The sequence below is a fragment of the Hypomesus nipponensis genome, chromosome 28 (genome assembly GCF_054491055.1).
Source record: "Hypomesus nipponensis isolate SF chromosome 28, ASM5449105v1, whole genome shotgun sequence".
Classification (NCBI taxonomy): Eukaryota; Metazoa; Chordata; class Actinopteri; order Osmeriformes; family Osmeridae; genus Hypomesus; species Hypomesus nipponensis.
This window is the reverse complement of record NC_140388.1, coordinates 965,001-975,000: the sequence shown is the minus strand read 5'-3', so window position 1 is coordinate 975,000 and position 10,000 is coordinate 965,001. Positions and strand designations below refer to the sequence as shown.

The following is a 10,000-nucleotide window of genomic DNA, read 5'->3' as shown; positions in this document are numbered from 1 at the left end:
TCTCTCTCTCTCTCTCTCGTGTCAAAATGAAAACAGCTTCCAGCCCCTTTCATGAAGGACTACTTGTGCATATTGCAAGATGTCAGTTTCTAAGTGAATGAGCAAAAGAGCATACAGCACCTGGTATTCCCAGGCGGTCTCCCATCCAAGTACTAACCAGGCCCGACCCTGCTTAGCTTCCGAGATCAGACGAGATCGGGCGTTGCCAGGCTGGTATGGCCGTACAAATTAAGTTGACAACCATAGGCTACTTATCCATATACAGATTTAGCAATTGACAATGCAAGGTGGTCTCTCTCTCTCTCTCTCGTGTCAAAATGAAAACAGCTTCCAGCCCCTTTCATGAAGGACTACTTGTGCATATTGCAAGATTTCAGTTTCTAAGTGAATGAGCAAAAGAGCATACAGCACCTGGTATTCCCAGGCGGTCTCCCATCCAAGTACTAACCAGGCCCGACCCTGCTTAGCTTCCGAGATCAGACGAGATCGGGCGTTGCCAGGCTGGTATGGCCGTACGAAATAAGTTGACAACCATAGGCTACTTATCCATATACAGATTTAGCAATTGACAATGCAAGGTAGTCTCTCTCTCTCTCTCTCTCTCTCTCTCTCGTGTCAAAATGAAAACAGCTTCCAGCCCCTTTCATGAAGGACTACTTGTGCATATTGCAAGATTTCAGTTTCTAAGTGAATGAGCAAAAGAGCATACAGCACCTGGTATTCCCAGGCGGTCTCCCATCCAAGTACTAACCAGGCCCGACACTGCTTAGCTTCCGAGATCAGACGAGATCGGGCGTTGCCAGGCTGGTATGGCCGTACGAAATAAGTTGACAACCATAGGCTACTTATCCATATACAGATTTAGCAATTGACAATGCAAGGTGGTCTCTCTCTCTCTCGTGTCAAAATGAAAACAGCTTCCAGCCCCTTTCATGAAGGACTACTTGTGCATATTGCAAGATTTCAGTTTCTAAGTGAATGAGCAAAAGAGCATACAGCACCTGGTATTCCCAGGCGGTCTCCCATCCAAGTACTAACCAGGCCCGACCCTGGCCCGACCCTGCTTAGCTTCCGAGATCAGACGAGATCGGGCGTTGCCAGGCTAGTATGGCCGTACGAAATAAGTTGACAACCATAGGCTACTTATCCATATACAGATTTAGCAATTGACAATGCAAGGTAGTCTCTCTCTCTCTCTCTCTCTCTCTCTCTCTCTCTCGTGTCAAAATGAAAACAGCTTCCAGCCCCTTTCATGAAGGACTACTTGTGCATATTGCAAGATGTCAGTTTCTAAGTGAATGAGCAAAAGAGCATACAGCACCTGGTATTCCCAGGCGGTCTCCCATCCAAGTACTAACCAGGCCCGACCCTGCTTAGCTTCCGAGATCAGACGAGATCGGGCGTTGCCAGGCTGGTATGGCCGTACAAAATAAGTTGACAACCATAGGCTACTTATCCATATACAGATTTAGCAATTGACAATGCAAGGTGGTCTCTCTCTCTCTCTCTCGTGTCAAAATGAAAACAGCTTCCAGCCCCTTTCATGAAGGACTACTTGTGCATATTGCAAGATTTCAGTTTCTAAGTGAATGAGCAAAAGAGCATACAGCACCTGGTATTCCCAGGCGGTCTCCCATCCAAGTACTAACCAGGCCCGACCCTGCTTAGCTTCCGAGATCAGACGAGATCGGGCGTTGCCAGGCTGGTATGGCCGTACGAAATAAGTTGACAACCATAGGCTACTTATCCATATACAGATTTAGCAATTGACAATGCAAGGTAGTCTCTCTCTCTCTCTCTCTCTCTCTCTCGTGTCAAAATGAAAACAGCTTCAAGCCCCTTTCATGAAGGACTACTTGTGCATATTGCAAGATGTCAGTTTCTAAGTGAATGAGCAAAAGAGCATACAGCACCTGGTATTCCCAGGCGGTCTCCCATCCAAGTACTAACCAGGCCCGACCCTGCTTAGCTTCCGAGATCAGACGAGATCGGGCGTTGCCAGGCTGGTATGGCCGTACGAAATAAGTTGACAACCATAGGCTACTTATCCATATACAGATTTAGCAATTGACAATGCAAGGTAGTCTCTCTCTCTCTCTCTCTCTCTCTCTCTCTCGTGTCAAAATGAAAACAGCTTCCAGCCCCTTTCATGAAGGACTACTTGTGCATATTGCAAGATGTCAGTTTCTAAGTGAATGAGCAAAAGAGCATACAGCACCTGGTATTCCCAGGCGGTCTCCCATCCAAGTACTAACCAGGCCCAACCCTGCTTAGCTTCCGAGATCAGACGAGATCGGGCGTTGCCAGGCTGGTATGGCCGTACGAAATAAGTTGACAACCATAGGCTACTTATCCATATACAGATTTAGCAATTGACAATGCAAGGTGGTCTCTCTCTCTCTCTCTCTCTCTCGTGTCAAAATGAAAACAGCTTCCAGCCCCTTTCATGAAGGACTACTTGTGCATATTGCAAGATTTCAGTTTCTAAGTGAATGAGCAAAAGAGCATACAGCACCTGGTATTCCCAGGCGGTCTCCCATCCAAGTACTAACCAGGCCCGACCCTGCTTAGCTTCCGAGATCAGACGAGATCGGGCGTTGCCAGGCTGGTATGGCCGTACCAAATAAGTTGACAACCATAGGCTACTTATCCATATACAGATTTAGCAATTGACAATGCAAGGTAGTCTCTCTCTATCTCTCTCTCTCTCTCTCTCGTGTCAAAATGAAAACAGCTTCCAGCCCCTTTCATGAAGGACTACTTGTGCATATTGCAAGATGTCAGTTTCTAAGTGAATGAGCAAAAGAGCATACAGCACCTGGTATTCCCAGGCGGTCTCCCATCCAATTACTAACCAGACCCGACCCTGCTTAGCTTCCGAGATCAGACGAGATCGGGCGTTGCCAGGCTGGTATGGCCGTACAAAATAAGTTGACAACCATAGGCTACTTATCCATATACAGATTTAGCAATTGACAATGCAAGGTGGTCTCTCCCTCTCTCTCTCTCTCTCTCTCTCGTGTCAAAATGAAAACAGCTTCCAGCCCCTTTCATGAAGGACTACTTGTGCATATTGCAAGATTTCAGTTTCTAAGTGAATGAGCAAAAGAGCATACAGCACCTGGTATTCCCAGGCGGTCTCCCATCCAAGTACTAACCAGGCCCGACCCTGCTTAGCTTCCGAGATCAGACGAGATCGGGCGTTGCCAGGCTGGTATGGCCGTACGAAATAAGTTGACAACCATAGGCTACTTATCCATATACAGATTTAGCAATTGACAATGCAAGGTAGTCTCTCTCTCTCTCTCTCTCTCTCTCTCTCGTGTCAAAATGAAAACAGCTTCCAGCCCCTTTCATGAAGGACTACTTGTGCATATTGCAAGATGTCAGTTTCTAAGTGAATGAGCAAAAGAGCATACAGCACCTGGTATTCCCAGGCGGTCTCCCATCCAAGTACTAACCAGGCCCGACCCTGCTTAGCTTCCGAGATCAGACGAGATCGGGCGTTGCCAGGCTGGTATGGCCGTACGAAATAAGTTGACAACCATAGGCTACTTATCCATATACAGATTTAGCAATTGACAATGCAAGGTAGTCTCTCTCTCTCTCTCTCTCTCTCGTGTCAAAATGAAAACAGCTTCCAGCCCCTTTCATGAAGGACTACTTGTGCATATTGCAAGATGTCAGTTTCTAAGTGAATGAGCAAAAGAGCATACAGCACCTGGTATTCCCAGGCGGTCTCCCATCCAAGTACTAACCAGGCCCGACCCTGCTTAGCTTCCGAGATCAGACGAGATCGGGCGTTGCCAGGCTGGTATGGCCGTACCAAATAAGTTGACAACCATAGGCTACTTATCCATATACAGATTTAGCAATTGACAATGCAAGGTAGTCTCTCTCTCTCTCTCTCTCTCTCTCTCTCTCTCGTGTCAAAATGAAAACAGCTTCCAGCCCCTTTCATGAAGGACTACTTGTGCATATTGCAAGATTTCAGTTTCTAAGTGAATGAGCAAAAGAGCATACAGCACCTGGTATTCCCAGGCGGTCTCCCATCCAAGTACTAACCAGGCCCTAGCCTGCTTAGCTTCCGAGATCAGACGAGATCGGGCGTTGCCAGGCTGGTATGGCCGTACGAAATAAGTTGACAACCATAGGCTACTTATCCATATACAGATTTAGCAATTGACAATGCAAAGTAGTCTCTCTCTCTCTCTCTCTCTCTCTCTCTCTCTCGTGTCAAAATGAAAACAGCTTCCAGCCCCTTTCATGAAGGACTACTTGTGCATATTGCAAGATGTCAGTTTCTAAGTGAATGAGCAAAAGAGCATACAGCACCTGGTATTCCCAGGCGGTCTCCCATCCAAGTACTAACCAGGCCCGACCCTGCTTAGCTTCCGAGATCAGACGTGATCGGGCGTTGCCAGGCTGGTATGGCCGTACGAAATAAGTTGACAACCATAGGCTACTTATCCATATACAGATTTAGCAATTGACAATGCAAGGTGGTCTCTCTCTCTCTCTCTCTCTCTCTCTCTCTCGTGTCAAAATGAAAACAGCTTCCAGCCCCTTTCATGAAGGACTACTTGTGCATATTGCAAGATTTCAGTTTCTAAGTGAATGAGCAAAAGAGCATACAGCACCTGGTATTCCCAGGCGGTCTCCCATCCAAGTACTAACCAGGCCCGACCCTGCTTAGCTTCCGAGATCAGACGAGATCGGGCGTTGCCAGGCTGGTATGGCCGTACGAAATAAGTTGACAACCATAGGCTACTTATCCATATACAGATTTAGCAATTGACAATGCAAGGTAGTCTCTGTCTCTCTCTCTCTCTCTCTCTCTCTCTCTCGTGTCAAAATGAAAACAGCTTCCAGCCCCTTTCATGAAGGACTACTTGTGCATATTGCAAGATGTCAGTTTCTAAGTGAATGAGCAAAAGAGCATACAGCACCTGGTATTCCCAGGCGGTCTCCCATCCAAGTACTAACCAGGCCCGACCCTGCTTAGCTTCCGAGATCAGACGAGATCGGGCGTTGCCAGGCTGGTATGGCCGTACGAAATAAGTTGACAACCATAGGCTACTTATCCATATACAGATTTAGCAATTGACAATGCAAGGTAGTCTCTCTCTCTCTCTCTCTCTCTCGTGTCAAAATGAAAACAGCTTCCAGCCCCTTTCATGAAGGACTACTTGTGCATATTGCAAGATGTCAGTTTCTAAGTGAATGAGCAAAAGAGCATACAGCACCTGGTATTCCCAGGCGGTCTCCCATCCAAGTACTAACCAGGCCCGACCCTGCTTAGCTTCCGAGATCAGACGAGATCGGGCGTTGCCAGGCTGGTATGGCCGTACCAAATAAGTTGACAACCATAGGCTACTTATCCATATACAGATTTAGCAATTGACAATGCAAGGTAGTCTCTCTCTCTCTCTCTCTCTCTCTCTCTCTCTCTCTCGTGTCAAAATGAAAACAGCTTCCAGCCCCTTTCATGAAGGACTACTTGTGCATATTGCAAGATTTCAGTTTCTAAGTGAATGAGCAAAAGAGCATACAGCACCTGGTATTCCCAGGCGGTCTCCCATCCAAGTACTAACCAGGCCCTAGCCTGCTTAGCTTCCGAGATCAGACGAGATCGGGCGTTGCCAGGCTGGTATGGCCGTACGAAATAAGTTGACAACCATAGGCTACTTATCCATATACAGATTTAGCAATTGACAATGCAAAGTAGTCTCTCTCTCTCTCTCTCTCTCTCTCTCTCTCTCGTGTCAAAATGAAAACAGCTTCCAGCCCCTTTCATGAAGGACTACTTGTGCATATTGCAAGATGTCAGTTTCTAAGTGAATGAGCAAAAGAGCATACAGCACCTGGTATTCCCAGGCGGTCTCCCATCCAAGTACTAACCAGGCCCGACCCTGCTTAGCTTCCGAGATCAGACGTGATCGGGCGTTGCCAGGCTGGTATGGCCGTACGAAATAAGTTGACAACCATAGGCTACTTATCCATATACAGATTTAGCAATTGACAATGCAAGGTGGTCTCTCTCTCTCTCTCTCTCTCTCTCTCTCTCGTGTCAAAATGAAAACAGCTTCCAGCCCCTTTCATGAAGGACTACTTGTGCATATTGCAAGATTTCAGTTTCTAAGTGAATGAGCAAAAGAGCATACAGCACCTGGTATTCCCAGGCGGTCTCCCATCCAAGTACTAACCAGGCCCGACCCTGCTTAGCTTCCGAGATCAGACGAGATCGGGCGTTGCCAGGCTGGTATGGCCGTACGAAATAAGTTGACAACCATAGGCTACTTATCCATATACAGATTTAGCAATTGACAATGCAAGGTAGTCTCTGTCTCTCTCTCTCTCTCTCTCTCTCTCTCTCGTGTCAAAATGAAAACAGCTTCCAGCCCCTTTCATGAAGGACTACTTGTGCATATTGCAAGATGTCAGTTTCTAAGTGAATGAGCAAAAGAGCATACAGCACCTGGTATTCCCAGGCGGTCTCCCATCCAAGTACTAACCAGGCCCGACCCTGCTTAGCTTCCGAGATCAGACGAGATCGGGCGTTGCCAGGCTGGTATGGCCGTACGAAATAAGTTGACAACCATAGGCTACTTATCCATATACAGATTTAGCAATTGACAATGCAAGGTAGTCTCTCTCTCTCTCTCTCTCTCGTGTCAAAATGAAAACAGCTTCCAGCCCCTTTCATGAAGGACTACTTGTGCATATTGCAAGATGTCAGTTTCTAAGTGAATGAGCAAAAGAGCATACAGCACCTGGTATTCCCAGGCGGTCTCCCATCCAAGTACTAACCAGGCCCGACCCTGCTTAGCTTCCGAGATCAGACGAGATCGGGCGTTGCCAGGCTGGTATGGCCGTACCAAATAAGTTGACAACCATAGGCTACTTATCCATATACAGATTTAGCAATTGACAATGCAAGGTAGTCTCTCTCTCTCTCTCTCTCTCTCTCTCTCTCTCTCTCGTGTCAAAATGAAAACAGCTTCCAGCCCCTTTCATGAAGGACTACTTGTGCATATTGCAAGATTTCAGTTTCTAAGTGAATGAGCAAAAGAGCATACAGCACCTGGTATTCCCAGGCGGTCTCCCATCCAAGTACTAACCAGGCCCTAGCCTGCTTAGCTTCCGAGATCAGACGAGATCGGGCGTTGCCAGGCTGGTATGGCCGTACGAAATAAGTTGACAACCATAGGCTACTTATCCATATACAGATTTAGCAATTGACAATGCAAAGTAGTCTCTCTCTCTCTCTCTCTCTCTCTCTCTCTCTCGTGTCAAAATGAAAACAGCTTCCAGCCCCTTTCATGAAGGACTACTTGTGCATATTGCAAGATGTCAGTTTCTAAGTGAATGAGCAAAAGAGCATACAGCACCTGGTATTCCCAGGCGGTCTCCCATCCAATTACTAACCAGACCCGACCCTGCTTAGCTTCCGAGATCAGACGAGATCGGGCGTTGCCAGGCTGGTATGGCCGTACAAAATAAGTTGACAACCATAGGCTACTTATCCATATACAGATTTAGCAATTGACAATGCAAGGTGGTCTCTCCCTCTCTCTCTCTCTCTCTCTCTCGTGTCAAAATGAAAACAGCTTCCAGCCCCTTTCATGAAGGACTACTTGTGCATATTGCAAGATTTCAGTTTCTAAGTGAATGAGCAAAAGAGCATACAGCACCTGGTATTCCCAGGCGGTCTCCCATCCAAGTACTAACCAGGCCCGACCCTGCTTAGCTTCCGAGATCAGACGAGATCGGGCGTTGCCAGGCTGGTATGGCCGTACGAAATAAGTTGACAACCATAGGCTACTTATCCATATACAGATTTAGCAATTGACAATGCAAGGTAGTCTCTCTCTCTCTCTCTCTCTCTCTCTCTCGTGTCAAAATGAAAACAGCTTCCAGCCCCTTTCATGAAGGACTACTTGTGCATATTGCAAGATGTCAGTTTCTAAGTGAATGAGCAAAAGAGCATACAGCACCTGGTATTCCCAGGCGGTCTCCCATCCAAGTACTAACCAGGCCCGACCCTGCTTAGCTTCCGAGATCAGACGAGATCGGGCGTTGCCAGGCTGGTATGGCCGTACGAAATAAGTTGACAACCATAGGCTACTTATCCATATACAGATTTAGCAATTGACAATGCAAGGTAGTCTCTCTCTCTCTCTCTCTCTCTCGTGTCAAAATGAAAACAGCTTCCAGCCCCTTTCATGAAGGACTACTTGTGCATATTGCAAGATGTCAGTTTCTAAGTGAATGAGCAAAAGAGCATACAGCACCTGGTATTCCCAGGCGGTCTCCCATCCAAGTACTAACCAGGCCCGACCCTGCTTAGCTTCCGAGATCAGACGAGATCGGGCGTTGCCAGGCTGGTATGGCCGTACCAAATAAGTTGACAACCATAGGCTACTTATCCATATACAGATTTAGCAATTGACAATGCAAGGTAGTCTCTCTCTCTCTCTCTCTCTCTCTCTCTCGTGTCAAAATGAAAACAGCTTCCAGCCCCTTTCATGAAGGACTACTTGTGCATATTGCAAGATTTCAGTTTCTAAGTGAATGAGCAAAAGAGCATACAGCACCTGGTATTCCCAGGCGGTCTCCCATCCAAGTACTAACCAGGCCCTAGCCTGCTTAGCTTCCGAGATCAGACGAGATCGGGCGTTGCCAGGCTGGTATGGCCGTACGAAATAAGTTGACAACCATAGGCTACTTATCCATATACAGATTTAGCAATTGACAATGCAAAGTAGTCTCTCTCTCTCTCTCTCTCTCTCTCTCTCTCTCTCTCGTGTCAAAATGAAAACAGCTTCCAGCCCCTTTCATGAAGGACTACTTGTGCATATTGCAAGATGTCAGTTTCTAAGTGAATGAGCAAAAGAGCATACAGCACCTGGTATTCCCAGGCGGTCTCCCATCCAAGTACTAACCAGGCCCGACCCTGCTTAGCTTCCGAGATCAGACGTGATCGGGCGTTGCCAGGCTGGTATGGCCGTACGAAATAAGTTGACAACCATAGGCTACTTATCCATATACAGATTTAGCAATTGACAATGCAAGGTGGTCTCTCTCTCTCTCTCTCTCTCTCTCTCTCTCGTGTCAAAATGAAAACAGCTTCCAGCCCCTTTCATGAAGGACTACTTGTGCATATTGCAAGATTTCAGTTTCTAAGTGAATGAGCAAAAGAGCATACAGCACCTGGTATTCCCAGGCGGTCTCCCATCCAAGTACTAACCAGGCCCGACCCTGCTTAGCTTCCGAGATCAGACGAGATCGGGCGTTGCCAGGCTGGTATGGCCGTACGAAATAAGTTGACAACCATAGGCTACTTATCCATATACAGATTTAGCAATTGACAATGCAAGGTAGTCTCTGTCTCTCTCTCTCTCTCTCTCTCTCTCTCTCGTGTCAAAATGAAAACAGCTTCCAGCCCCTTTCATGAAGGACTACTTGTGCATATTGCAAGATTTCAGTTTCTAAGTGAATGAGCAAAAGAGCATACAGCACCTGGTATTCCCAGGCGGTCTCCCATCCAAGTACTAACCAGGCCCGACCCTGCTTAGCTTCCGAGATCAGACGAGATCGGGCGTTGCCAGGCTGGTATGGCCGTACGAAATAAGTTGACAACCATAGGCTACTTATCCATATACAGATTTAGCAATTGACAATGCAAGGTAGTCTCTCTCTCTCTCTCTCTCTCTCGTGTCAAAATAAAAACAGCTTCCAGCCCCTTTCATGAAGGACTAATTGTGCATATTGCAAGATGTCAGTTTCTAAGTGAATGAGCAAAAGAGCATACAGCACCTGGTATTCCCAGGCGGTCTCCCATCCAAGTACTAACCAGGCCCGACCCTGCTTAGCTTCCGAGATCAGACGAGATCGGGCGTTGCCAGGCTGGTATGGCCGTACGAAATAAGTTGACAACCATAGGCTACTTATCCATATACAGATTTAGCAATTGACAATGCAAGGTAGTCTCTCTCTC

General features: G+C 47.0%; 30 non-coding genes and 3 pseudogenes across 30 annotated transcripts; all 33 read right to left on the bottom strand.

Moving 5' to 3' along the window:
• Window positions 1-108: 108 nt before the first annotated feature.
• On the bottom strand, window positions 109-227 carry LOC146218545 (5S ribosomal RNA). Its single transcript, XR_014752336.1, has one exon. It is a non-coding gene; the product is annotated as a 5S ribosomal RNA (ribosomal RNA).
• A 172-nt stretch (window positions 228-399) lies between these two features.
• Window positions 400-518, bottom strand: LOC146218544 (5S ribosomal RNA). The gene has a single exon (XR_014751649.1). It is a non-coding gene; the product is annotated as a 5S ribosomal RNA (ribosomal RNA).
• Window positions 519-702: 184 nt separating this feature from the next.
• On the bottom strand, window positions 703-821 carry LOC146218543 (5S ribosomal RNA). The gene has a single exon (XR_014752738.1). It is a non-coding gene; the product is annotated as a 5S ribosomal RNA (ribosomal RNA).
• A 168-nt stretch (window positions 822-989) lies between these two features.
• LOC146218542 (5S ribosomal RNA) lies at window positions 990-1,119 on the bottom strand (annotated as a pseudogene).
• Window positions 1,120-1,309: 190 nt separating this feature from the next.
• LOC146218541 (5S ribosomal RNA) lies at window positions 1,310-1,428 on the bottom strand. The gene has a single exon (XR_014752335.1). It is a non-coding gene; the product is annotated as a 5S ribosomal RNA (ribosomal RNA).
• A 172-nt stretch (window positions 1,429-1,600) lies between these two features.
• LOC146218540 (5S ribosomal RNA) lies at window positions 1,601-1,719 on the bottom strand. Its single transcript, XR_014751648.1, has one exon. It is a non-coding gene; the product is annotated as a 5S ribosomal RNA (ribosomal RNA).
• A 182-nt stretch (window positions 1,720-1,901) lies between these two features.
• Window positions 1,902-2,020, bottom strand: LOC146218539 (5S ribosomal RNA). Its single transcript, XR_014751647.1, has one exon. It is a non-coding gene; the product is annotated as a 5S ribosomal RNA (ribosomal RNA).
• A 186-nt stretch (window positions 2,021-2,206) lies between these two features.
• Window positions 2,207-2,325, bottom strand: LOC146218538 (5S ribosomal RNA). The gene has a single exon (XR_014751708.1). It is a non-coding gene; the product is annotated as a 5S ribosomal RNA (ribosomal RNA).
• Window positions 2,326-2,503: 178 nt separating this feature from the next.
• LOC146218537 (5S ribosomal RNA) lies at window positions 2,504-2,622 on the bottom strand. Its single transcript, XR_014752713.1, has one exon. It is a non-coding gene; the product is annotated as a 5S ribosomal RNA (ribosomal RNA).
• Window positions 2,623-2,806: 184 nt separating this feature from the next.
• LOC146218536 (5S ribosomal RNA) lies at window positions 2,807-2,925 on the bottom strand (annotated as a pseudogene).
• Window positions 2,926-3,109: 184 nt separating this feature from the next.
• On the bottom strand, window positions 3,110-3,228 carry LOC146218535 (5S ribosomal RNA). Its single transcript, XR_014751646.1, has one exon. It is a non-coding gene; the product is annotated as a 5S ribosomal RNA (ribosomal RNA).
• A 184-nt stretch (window positions 3,229-3,412) lies between these two features.
• LOC146218534 (5S ribosomal RNA) lies at window positions 3,413-3,531 on the bottom strand. Its single transcript, XR_014751645.1, has one exon. It is a non-coding gene; the product is annotated as a 5S ribosomal RNA (ribosomal RNA).
• A 178-nt stretch (window positions 3,532-3,709) lies between these two features.
• LOC146218533 (5S ribosomal RNA) lies at window positions 3,710-3,828 on the bottom strand. The gene has a single exon (XR_014752712.1). It is a non-coding gene; the product is annotated as a 5S ribosomal RNA (ribosomal RNA).
• Window positions 3,829-4,016: 188 nt separating this feature from the next.
• On the bottom strand, window positions 4,017-4,135 carry LOC146218532 (5S ribosomal RNA). The gene has a single exon (XR_014752938.1). It is a non-coding gene; the product is annotated as a 5S ribosomal RNA (ribosomal RNA).
• Window positions 4,136-4,323: 188 nt separating this feature from the next.
• Window positions 4,324-4,442, bottom strand: LOC146218531 (5S ribosomal RNA). Its single transcript, XR_014752215.1, has one exon. It is a non-coding gene; the product is annotated as a 5S ribosomal RNA (ribosomal RNA).
• Window positions 4,443-4,628: 186 nt separating this feature from the next.
• On the bottom strand, window positions 4,629-4,747 carry LOC146218530 (5S ribosomal RNA). Its single transcript, XR_014751644.1, has one exon. It is a non-coding gene; the product is annotated as a 5S ribosomal RNA (ribosomal RNA).
• A 190-nt stretch (window positions 4,748-4,937) lies between these two features.
• On the bottom strand, window positions 4,938-5,056 carry LOC146218529 (5S ribosomal RNA). Its single transcript, XR_014751643.1, has one exon. It is a non-coding gene; the product is annotated as a 5S ribosomal RNA (ribosomal RNA).
• A 178-nt stretch (window positions 5,057-5,234) lies between these two features.
• LOC146218528 (5S ribosomal RNA) lies at window positions 5,235-5,353 on the bottom strand. Its single transcript, XR_014752711.1, has one exon. It is a non-coding gene; the product is annotated as a 5S ribosomal RNA (ribosomal RNA).
• A 192-nt stretch (window positions 5,354-5,545) lies between these two features.
• LOC146218527 (5S ribosomal RNA) lies at window positions 5,546-5,664 on the bottom strand. Its single transcript, XR_014752927.1, has one exon. It is a non-coding gene; the product is annotated as a 5S ribosomal RNA (ribosomal RNA).
• Window positions 5,665-5,852: 188 nt separating this feature from the next.
• Window positions 5,853-5,971, bottom strand: LOC146218526 (5S ribosomal RNA). The gene has a single exon (XR_014752214.1). It is a non-coding gene; the product is annotated as a 5S ribosomal RNA (ribosomal RNA).
• A 186-nt stretch (window positions 5,972-6,157) lies between these two features.
• LOC146218525 (5S ribosomal RNA) lies at window positions 6,158-6,276 on the bottom strand. The gene has a single exon (XR_014751642.1). It is a non-coding gene; the product is annotated as a 5S ribosomal RNA (ribosomal RNA).
• A 190-nt stretch (window positions 6,277-6,466) lies between these two features.
• On the bottom strand, window positions 6,467-6,585 carry LOC146218524 (5S ribosomal RNA). The gene has a single exon (XR_014751640.1). It is a non-coding gene; the product is annotated as a 5S ribosomal RNA (ribosomal RNA).
• Window positions 6,586-6,761: 176 nt separating this feature from the next.
• Window positions 6,762-6,880, bottom strand: LOC146218523 (5S ribosomal RNA). Its single transcript, XR_014752710.1, has one exon. It is a non-coding gene; the product is annotated as a 5S ribosomal RNA (ribosomal RNA).
• A 192-nt stretch (window positions 6,881-7,072) lies between these two features.
• On the bottom strand, window positions 7,073-7,191 carry LOC146218522 (5S ribosomal RNA). Its single transcript, XR_014752915.1, has one exon. It is a non-coding gene; the product is annotated as a 5S ribosomal RNA (ribosomal RNA).
• Window positions 7,192-7,379: 188 nt separating this feature from the next.
• On the bottom strand, window positions 7,380-7,498 carry LOC146218521 (5S ribosomal RNA; annotated as a pseudogene).
• Window positions 7,499-7,682: 184 nt separating this feature from the next.
• Window positions 7,683-7,801, bottom strand: LOC146218520 (5S ribosomal RNA). The gene has a single exon (XR_014751639.1). It is a non-coding gene; the product is annotated as a 5S ribosomal RNA (ribosomal RNA).
• Window positions 7,802-7,985: 184 nt separating this feature from the next.
• LOC146218519 (5S ribosomal RNA) lies at window positions 7,986-8,104 on the bottom strand. The gene has a single exon (XR_014751638.1). It is a non-coding gene; the product is annotated as a 5S ribosomal RNA (ribosomal RNA).
• A 178-nt stretch (window positions 8,105-8,282) lies between these two features.
• On the bottom strand, window positions 8,283-8,401 carry LOC146218518 (5S ribosomal RNA). Its single transcript, XR_014752709.1, has one exon. It is a non-coding gene; the product is annotated as a 5S ribosomal RNA (ribosomal RNA).
• Window positions 8,402-8,585: 184 nt separating this feature from the next.
• LOC146218517 (5S ribosomal RNA) lies at window positions 8,586-8,704 on the bottom strand. The gene has a single exon (XR_014752904.1). It is a non-coding gene; the product is annotated as a 5S ribosomal RNA (ribosomal RNA).
• A 192-nt stretch (window positions 8,705-8,896) lies between these two features.
• Window positions 8,897-9,015, bottom strand: LOC146218516 (5S ribosomal RNA). The gene has a single exon (XR_014752213.1). It is a non-coding gene; the product is annotated as a 5S ribosomal RNA (ribosomal RNA).
• Window positions 9,016-9,201: 186 nt separating this feature from the next.
• On the bottom strand, window positions 9,202-9,320 carry LOC146218515 (5S ribosomal RNA). Its single transcript, XR_014751637.1, has one exon. It is a non-coding gene; the product is annotated as a 5S ribosomal RNA (ribosomal RNA).
• A 190-nt stretch (window positions 9,321-9,510) lies between these two features.
• Window positions 9,511-9,629, bottom strand: LOC146218514 (5S ribosomal RNA). Its single transcript, XR_014751636.1, has one exon. It is a non-coding gene; the product is annotated as a 5S ribosomal RNA (ribosomal RNA).
• A 178-nt stretch (window positions 9,630-9,807) lies between these two features.
• On the bottom strand, window positions 9,808-9,926 carry LOC146218513 (5S ribosomal RNA). Its single transcript, XR_014751635.1, has one exon. It is a non-coding gene; the product is annotated as a 5S ribosomal RNA (ribosomal RNA).
• Window positions 9,927-10,000: the final 74 nt, after the last annotated feature.